Genomic DNA, 10,302 nt, shown 5'->3' with positions numbered 1-10,302 from the left:
CTGGGCTCAGTGTGTATGTTCAGTGAGCCAGCCCTGCCCTGAGCTAAGTTTACCTGTTTTATACACTGTTGGGTGGTTTTATTGATTGTATAACATTGCATTATATTTCATATATTAGTATTTTTTTTTTTAAATCTAGCATCTAGTAGCTACAGCTGCCAGATAAATGCAGTATAAAGTAGCTAAAAGATGCAAATTGTCAGGTAGAGGAAGTCGTTATCTACTCACCATCATGCTGACGGAAATTCAGGTAAAGTTTCGTAGTCCACAAAACATTTCTGGAGCTTCACAGCAGAACAGTGTTGCAGCAGTCTCCTAAACAAATGAAGTAGATGAGGACTACTACAGCGCGTCCGGTGTGATCCAAGTCTCCAGAAGGCCTGAGATCCCAAATTGATTGAAAAGACCTGATTTACTCGTGAGAAGCACTTCAGACGGGATGCACGCTAATACTTTCAGCAGCTACAACAAAAGGGTGTGAATGACATCTTTTCAAATCAATATAGGCAAATCTTCACATGGGGATAGATAATAACTGCATTTTTAATTTTTGGGGTGAACTTTTCCTTTAAGTACAGTACACTATCAGGCGTCTGCCCCCGCTGACTTGTCCGTCTTTATGAGGAAGGGGGACGAGTGCTAACACCTTCCCCTGCGAGATCAACAAAGTAGTTTGAAGCGCCTGCAGTATACTTTGTTGGCCAGAAGGGAGAGTGCTGCGCTTCATCATTCAATATTAACAGGCAGCAGAGTCCCAACCGTCAAATATTAAAGGAAAGAGCTGGATTTACACACGTGGAAGACATTTTATAACTGGACGCTTTGTTCCAAGTCGAGCGTAATAAAACAGGAATGAACTTGTTAAAGTGGACTGCTGTTACTCGACCTTGCGGCTCGCATGAAGCATGTGAGACACCCAGACAGAAAGCTGTAAGCGCTCCGGCTCAGGCCGTTTGTTTATTCCGCTTCTGTTTCAGCTAAATGGAAAATCACAATGACTCCGTAACAAGCCTGGCCTGACATTCACATCGTCTCTGTCGTATTACTGGAATGGCTCCGCTCTATTTATACCATTCACTCATTTTTAATTGTTGGCATTCGAGCATTTTCTCTCTCGCAGAGCTTCTCGGTGGCCAAGTTCATTATACATCTGAGGAGTCTAAATTGAGACTCTAATTGCTAAAATTGCTGCTGGCTGAAAATCCTCTTTATATTTGAATTTGTGGGCATTTAGCTGACACTCATCCAGAGGAATTAACAGGGAGGGAGCGGCGAAATCAGCTTAAATTCCCAGATCACCGACATTACAAGCAAACAATAGCTAAGTTGTGTCTGAGAAGAGTTCGTGCCGTCCAGCAGCGATGTGAAACAAATGTTTATACAGCTCAACAGTATCACAGGGCTCGTCTGGATACAACGGCAAACACTCAGTGGTATCAGAAATAGTGTCTTATATCTCTCTTTTTTGGTTAAGTTGCCATGTTTAGTCCAGATTAAAGGAATAGTTCACTGCTATAGTCCCGTGCATAGATATTACATGTTAATTAGCGAGCTTAAGATGTGCCAGTATGTGTAGTTTGTAACGAGAGCCGGGCTGCTTGTTTCCAGACTTTATGCTAAGCTAAAATAACCGGCTGTTGAATACGCGTATTTCTCAAAAATGTCAAACCTTTCCTTCAAGATGGCCGTGGGTTTAAAGGATAAGTTCACCCAAAAATGAACACTCAGTCATTACTCCTTACGCCCTTGACGAGCATTCGAGTTAAAGTGGGTGTGCGCTACATTTTAGCTTAGCAGCTACAGTAAAGATTTTGGCTTAAAAGGGGGACATGTTGACGAAGGTTCTCAGTCATCCAGGTCATGGTAAATCTACAAGTGGCCCTGACGACTCCAGCCAACTCCTCTCCAATTAGTTAGAACTGAGGAAGCCTCTTGGATGAGAGGTGAAACGTCTTCAAGAAACTGAAGCAAGTCCAGCTGCCTACGATACAGCACCTAGACTTAAAAGAGGGAGTAAATAACGTCTGTAGATACACCGGTCCAACAAATTGTCTTTTGAAGATTTATTTTGCTCTCTCACTCTCTCTGTCTCTGTACTACAACCAGAATGAGACATAGAAGTTTCAAAAAACACACAAAACTCCCACTCACTGGTCAAGTCTCTCAGGCTGGCGTCCATTAAGCAGTCTGGAAGACATTAGCACAACAGAAATGTGCAGGCATAAAATAAAATAACTTAAAATGCTTCACCAATGTCCATGTAAGGGCACATAGAAAGGAAAAATGACCATGTGCGCCTCTTGGACCACATGCAGAATATTGTTTCTCTGGAGTCGTATGTTCTTCGTCGGCAGCCATGTTGTTCTGACCCACACTGCCACCGACATGACCTCATTACACGACATCACATTTCCCACAATGCCCTCAACTTGACTGTGATCCTGTTACATTTGGCAGTAAGTACCCTACATAAGAAAGCAATACATTTTTAAGTATCCTTATAATTTCCTACCAACTTTAAACACCTCATTCATTACATTTTTAATCACCTTTTAACGACTTTGTGAACTTGAACGACTATAAATTTATGACCGAAACATACACAACACACACATCACTAAACTGTCTCTGAGACAGTTACAACGTCTTTGTTAATCAATTTGGGATCTCGGGGCTTCCAGAGACGTGAGTTATGGAAGACGAGCTGTATGGATCCGCTTTTATGGCTGTGTTTATGAACATTTTAAAACAAGTCTCCACCTTCTTCAGTTGTTGAGGAGAGCGCCGCAACGCTGTTTTGCTGCGAAGCTCCAGAAATGTTTTATGGACTTTGAAACTTCACCTGACTCTCCATCGGCACTGAGGTGAGTAGATAATGACTGTATTTTTCATGTTTGTGTGAACTTTTCCTCTAAGGCGATGGTTCCCAGCCTTTTTCAGGTTGTCAACCTCCCTCAGCAGCTGTCTGATGTCTTTTAAGGACTAGAAACGCCTAAAATTGTGCAGAAATTCCAAGAAAAGTATGAGATAAACATCAGAGAAAACTGTGTAGACATCTGTTTTTTTCTTTTAGATCCTTGTGAGTCATCAGACTGAACTTGAAACCCTTCTGACCCTCTTTGCTGTGAAACACTGCTCCAGTATCGAGGTGCACAGCAGAGTACAGGACGCACGATGTACTGAAATAAATACTTAAATCAGTTTTTTTTCGGGAGTCTGTATCAGAAAAGACTTGATTCAGCTCTATGGTAATTTTCTGATTGAGGTGGCACTTTGTGAAAGTTTTGTATTGAACGGCAACATAATGTAGTGTTGTGTGTTGCTTTCGTTTCGCCGTGCACACTGAGCATCTTTGTCCCAAAACTTTCATTTGGAAAGGAATTAATCCGTCCTGCAGTTCACAAATCAGATTCTGCATTAGAGAAATATTGAACACTTCTCTTGTAAATTAATCATCAGCTTCAAAAACAGAATTTAATTTAACAAATGGAGAAAAAACGAGTACGTATACTCTCAGTGACCCGGACTTCACGGGCTCCTTTTCACGGTGGAATGAACACACCATTAAACTTGTGCCAAATATTTAAAAGCTCTCCCTGATGCTGCAAATTGACACGCGAAGGCTGAAATGAGCCTGAAAGCTTTTCAGATGGATCTGTCCGAGTGTTTATTTAGCTCCATTTTGCTTTAGTTAAAGCACTGGGTGTGTTTGTTCATCAGCTGGGTCCTCGCCATGCTGGAGTAAATTGTTCCTGTTTGCATGAGGCCCTCTTCTGTTTATTTTCTCCTGATCGCTCTCTAATGTTTTGAGTGGCTGCTCTTTATATTTAATGCAGCTGTTTGTTTTGATTATTGGCTCAGCGTGACCCTCCGTCACCTCTAAAAACACGGAGAAACGAAGGTTTTTTTGGATGTTATTTGCCATCTTTTGTGGGAATGATCTGTGCAGAGCCAATCTAAAACATTATCACTTTTGATGTTGGTGCAGATGACTCCAATTCTGCTTTGTAATGCTGAAAAAACACCAGCGGATGGCACTGTGTAGCCACAAACCCACACAGCTCCTGTCATCTCAGAACAGCTTCTGCTTTTTCACTTGTAATTTCACAGTCGGAACGGTTAGTGCACTGGCATGTTTAATCGGTGCGTTGGGGAGGGAGTCAGGCTTTCCGTGGCCCCATTCCATCAGCTTAATGGTGTGTTTGCTATTGCATTCACTCTCATTTACATGGCCCATATACCCCCTCTAATGTATGGCTAATTGTTGTGTTTAGGCAATAAAAAAAAAGCTGAAGCATTGCATCGATGTTCCCCTCCGCAGAGTGAATGTCCTGTTTTCCCAGCGTCGGCTAAACGTGCTTTGAAAAATATTTTGTTACACAACAAGAGATGTTTTGATTATGAATCTGGTGGAGACGGGTCACTCGAGGGCCGCGTGCACACAGGCAGTTTGCTGTTTGTCTTGTCTATAAAAAGGAACAGACAAATATAACTTCGTCGAGGCAATAACGCTGAGCTTATTGTTCCGCTGGTACTCTTTGCACTGATGGCTGATCTGAGCTGTGAGTTTCTATTTATGTTGAGGAGAGAGACGAGGAGCGCGCCGGTTCAGACCCACTTCTCCCTCGCAAGACTTGTGCACACAATAAGCAAAGTTGTGCACGTTTTTTGTCGAACAGCTGGTGAGAACTTTCGAGGAAACTTGTGCTTTGCTTCATACTTTTGTACTCCAGCAGCCACCGTTACTTTGCATAGAAAACCTTTTATCAGCTTATAAAAGATGATGATCTTCAGAGTGCTTCCCATGGAAAAATAAAAAGGATATGAGACAAGCTTCAGAAATGTATGGCAGCCACTGATGACTCACTAACCAAATGATGTCAGTGACTTAGATCCAAGAGGAAGTCAGAAAATGAATAAAAGGCTCCAGAGGCCTGTCTACAATCCCCCTGTCAATGATCTTTATGCAGCATGTATTAGGATCTGTATCTGTATCTGCTATTTTGCTTCATGACGTCCTTTTTAATCTTGATCCTGTCACGCTCAGGCCTGTAACAAACAACAACAATAAAAAAAAGGAAGGAAAATCGAACAAGATTTGTTCCGTCATAAGATTCAGTTTGGCCCACCGGATGTTTCCACAATGCTTTTTGTTTAAGGTTATTTTGGGGCTTTATTAGACTGGAGCTTAGAAAGTGACAGGAAACAGGAAGAGACAGAGTAGAGGAGGACATGGAGCAGAGGGCCACGGGCCAGATTCAAACCCGAGCTGCTGCTGAGGACTCGTGGGTCACCTACTCTGCCAGTTGAGCTATCAGGGCATCATTAAAACGATGTTTGTCCTGTTTCTGAGGTAGAAAATACTCTTTGAAGGTCTGCTTCGTAAGAAATAGTCTCATTCTCAACTCGTCAAATATTGACGCTTTGGGATTGTAGGTCGGGTCGGTCGCCATCCCAAAGCGTCAGTATGTGACGAGTCGGGACCTCAAAGTGGACCTTTAAATATGTAGGATTCCTAAATTATCAATCATTTCCCAGTACCATGTTGCATCTTAAGATGGCAAATAGAAAGGTTCTTTGCTCCAACGTGTCATTATGAAGTTAATGTTGATTGCACCATGTAATGGCTATAGAATGACACCATCAGTGTTTAGATTGGGTCCCTATAAACCTCCATTTCACGAGGCCATTTTGTCCGCCACCGGGCTCGAAATCTACCAGGAAGATGGAGGCCGACTGGCACCATTTCTATCTGCTCTCATGACTCCATTATAAAATAAATGAAAGAATAAACTCACATTTTGTCCGGTGTTGTTGGTCGTTGCTACTCTGAGGAAAACAGAAACAACCCAGTCGTCTCTGCGAGAGTGGTGCCAGCAGTAACACCACCTGGAAACACTGGGTGGGCAGTTTCAGTCTGGACCCTCGTTGGTCAAAGATTTGAACACCCCTGTTGCAGATTAAACTACCGAACACGGTGAATGGACTGTGTTTATAAAGCGCTTTTGGAAATATCCACACACTACAGAGGCTTCTGTGCAGGGCGCCACCTGCTCATCAGGAGCAATCAGGAGCACCGGTGGAGGAACCACCGGGAGCGATTCTGGGCTCGGTATCTTGCCGAAGGACGCGCCGCTGGCATCATCACACAAACGCTCCCTGACAAACAAAGTACACAAGCCAAAATGAGTTTCTTATTTTGTGTTTTGTGAATATTTTCCAGTCCTCCTTCCAATCTGAATGCTTCTTTCAGACCAGCCGCTGAGAAGATGAGCCGAGCCAGCACCATCATGACTGAGAGTGTCACAACATGTCAGGTGAGCCAGAATTCACGGAGGGTTGCAGCGGGGTCTCCATCTACAGTGCGCTTTGTCAGGACTCCCTCCCATCATGCACCAGGGTCAACACCCCATCCCAAAAAAGCCATCCCCGATATTTATGGCTCGACATCGGAACGTCCTGCCGGGCCATGATTCCCGATGTCAGGGAATGCTTTGCGGCGGTGCTTAGAGAAACAAATAGCAGGCACGGTGACATTATTAATCCGGACACGCTGGCGTGGGCCAATACATCTCTGCCTGCTGTTTGATGTATTGGAACGAGCAGAACACAGAGATGGACTTTTTCATTGGCATCTTGTTTGATGAATAAAACATCAGCGTGGGTTCGGGGATTGAATTTTTGAATACAAGAGCAGAAATTCTTATGGATCACAGGACACTTTACTCTGCAGAAAATGTTTTAAAGATGGTCAGCTGTTTGAGGCCATACTCTCAGAGACTCGTGACTCAGTGGTCATTTCGTAGTTGTTTGTCCCCGATGATACTGCGGACTATAGATGAAGTGGAGTTGTCTTTGAGAGCAGATCTCTTACAGTACGAGTCTCCTCTGATCATTGTCGCTTGCCAATTAAGAGCAGAAAAGAGGGCATAAAATCATTGCCTCTGCTCCCTGATGTATTCTGTTTGTGGAAATGCTTCCCAACTGATAAACCCTGAGTCAGTCTGTTAACAAAGGCAAAACCGAGGGACGCATCCTTATTAACCACATGCAAACAACTTCACATGCAGAGCCAGATCTCCCTCTGCATGCTCATGAATTATGTTTGAACACGGACGACGCCAGTATGTTCAGCACTGAACTGAAGAGGACGCCGTGTGTGTGTGTGTGTGTGTGGTGCCAGCGCTGCATTATGAAGAGCCAACAGTCACCACGGATGACATTTCTGCTGTGAAATGGTATACTGCATCTGGACAACAGCAGTTAGTTTCAGCTGTGGAGAGCGAATGCAAAGCGTATAAGAACCGGCCTTTGTGGGAGCTATTTACCTACAAACCATTTATTTTCGGTGAAAAACGTCTGAGCTTTGATTTCACCCCTGCCTGTTGGTAGCGGTGAGACTGCATCGCCTCGCTCATCTATCCTTGTGATAAACTGGGCTGTCACTGAGCTGCCGCAGCTTCACGCACGCTCAATGACTGGACTCATGTATAACTTGGCCTTTTGAGAAACACTGACTTGATGCGTCTATTAAAGGCAGCAACTTGCGCTTCATTTTTGTCATAATCAGCATAAACATCCATGACATATACACTCAGCGGCCACTTTATTAGGTACACCTGTACAACCCAATGCAAACCAACACAACAGCTTAAAATCTACTGGATAATGTTGTTTTTGTGTTGACATTCAATTACTAATGAGGTCATGGTTAAAGGATGAGTTCACCCAAAACTGAAAATTCAGTCATTATCTACTCACCCCCATGCCGATTGGAAAAGTCAGGTGGGGCTTCGTGCTACACAAAACATTTCTGGAGCTTCACAACAAAACAGCGTTGAAGCTTTCTCCTCAACAACTGCAGTAGGTGGGAAACTTGTATTTAAACATAAGAAAGTACATAAAATGGCTTCATATAGCTCGCCAGGAGTAGAGAAAGTCTCCAGAAGCCCAGAGATCCCAAATTGGTTTGAAAAGACGTCATCTACAGCCTTTCTTGAGCTGAAATTTTCACTGTGAGCTGAAAGTGTTAGCGTCTGATGTGGGTGCATGAGCTCGGCTTGCATGTCGAGGGTGTAAATAACGTCAAATCAATAAGGGATCTCTGGGGGTTTCTGGAGACTTGGATTACACCGGACGAGCTGTGTGGAGACATTTATTATTTTTGTCCTCCCTATTTACATACACGAGGGGTGTCAGGATATTAGAAACACCTCTGAATATAACGCAGTCCAGTACGACACCGTCGCTGACTAGGACCTCAGTGCTAAAATATGTTATTTGATTAACACCCTGATGACACTGTTCAAAAAAACTGAACATAATACGGCAAAATAAACCGTTTCTGATCCCCACCGGACAAATGTGGTTGTTGCAGCAGCACAAACACACAAAAAAGTACAGATAGTTTATTTATAAGCACAGAAGGAGTGTTCCCTACCAAATTAAGGCTTCAGTGCAGCACCCAATCTGTTTTGGGTAACACTTAAGCCGAATGAATGTAAAATCAATGTGGAGAGCATTTAAACTAACGAAATGACCTTTTTCCAGATTAAATGGATGTAATTAGTCCCCAGAAGACTTCTTTGTGAACTTTTTGGGGGTTATCTGCTCGAGCTTTTCCAACTTTTTGTTCACTGATACGATAACAGTAATGAGCCATATAAAAAGAATATTTAAAAAATGTCTCAAACCTGCTGCCAAATGAGTGCAGCCAAGCCTAGGAAAACACTGAAGGTGACAGTGTTGTGGTTAAAATAAAAGCAGTGTGATCAATAACAGCAGAGTCAACAACAGCAAACACCAGTCTAATGATTAAATAATGGAACCTAGTTTTTGTCTGTATTAGTATAGAGATGTAGTACACGGCATAGTATGATATAGTTTGGTACATAATGATATACTATGGACTATGAGATACAGTATAAGGTGAAGTATAGTGATAGAGTATAACATAGTACAGCAATATAATATACGGTACGGCTTAACATAGTATGTAATAAACAATATAAAGAGTAGGACAGCAATTTAACATAATAGAGTATATTCTACTCTATCAAATGTAAGATGGTATAGTATGATAATAGTACAGTGTAATCTATAACTCAATATATTAACAAATGTAAGTTTGTAATCCCACTAAGTCTGTGTGTGTTGTACATTGAACAAGCGCACCGAGGACAAGGCCTTAAAATAATATCGCGATTCTTTTAGGCTGTATCGCGATACACAATATATATCGGGATATTTTTAAATATCTCCCCAAAACCCCTCATAAGTGCTAGGACTAGTGATAAAATCAAATATCACAATATTTTTTACCAAATGCCACGATAATGATTATCATTGACAATACTGTATGTACTTTCAGTAAAAGGATATAATGACTAACAACACCAAAATCTACGACAATATAAAGTCTCATATCACGATAATGATACAATATTGATATATATGTATATATATATATATATATATATATATATATATATATATATATATATATATATATATATATATGTTGTTGTGCATCGAGTGACAAATCTCATAATATTCAAGCCTCATTATACGCAGGAGCTGCGGCACCACAAAGCCCCTCGCTCTGACTACAAACCGTCCTTTTGTCAGCGATAAAGCCCACAAGAACTTTCACAGATTCACCTATTCTCAGAGGAAATGCTCTTGGATCATAAAATAAAAAGCTAATTCAACACTTCTGTCTTCTTTCCCCCCTCTGTTCTGTAAATTACAGACAACCGGTCCCACTCAATTAGGGCTGCTGAGGGAGATGGCTCGACGGTGAAACTGTGGGGTCAGAACAAATTACCTTAAAATTAGCTCGTCCCACCATATGCACTTGGCGGCGAGTTAAAGAAGAGCCTGAGGAGTTTCACAAGTCAGATGTTAATAAGTACTTAGTACTTGTGTGGGCATAGGCTTTCACAGCAAATGCTTAAAAAATTCTGGTCAACTTTTTGCCTGGAAGTCAAAAACAAAAAATCAAGTCTTATATTGAAATTCAAACAGCAGAGATGAAGACAAAGGGAGGAGGAGGAGAGGAAGTTCTGTGGTTGAGGTTCATTAAGAGTTCATCAGACATCGCAGACATTGTCAGGAATGTCAATGACACTGATGGTCTGCACTGAATACACTGATTGTGAGGGTGTCCGACGTAACTTTTGGACCTCAGAATGACAATTACACAGCTGGTCTCTCAGGACCAGCAGAGACCTTTTTAGTGGAGAGGTGACTGTAATTAGAGACCAATATTGAAACAGATCAGACCTCATTTTCTAATTCTTG

This window comes from Pagrus major, chromosome 17 (genome assembly GCF_040436345.1).
Source record: "Pagrus major chromosome 17, Pma_NU_1.0".
NCBI classification, from domain to species: Eukaryota; Metazoa; Chordata; class Actinopteri; order Spariformes; family Sparidae; genus Pagrus; species Pagrus major.
The sequence above is the reverse complement of the archived record's forward strand: the minus strand, read 5'-3'. Positions refer to the sequence as shown.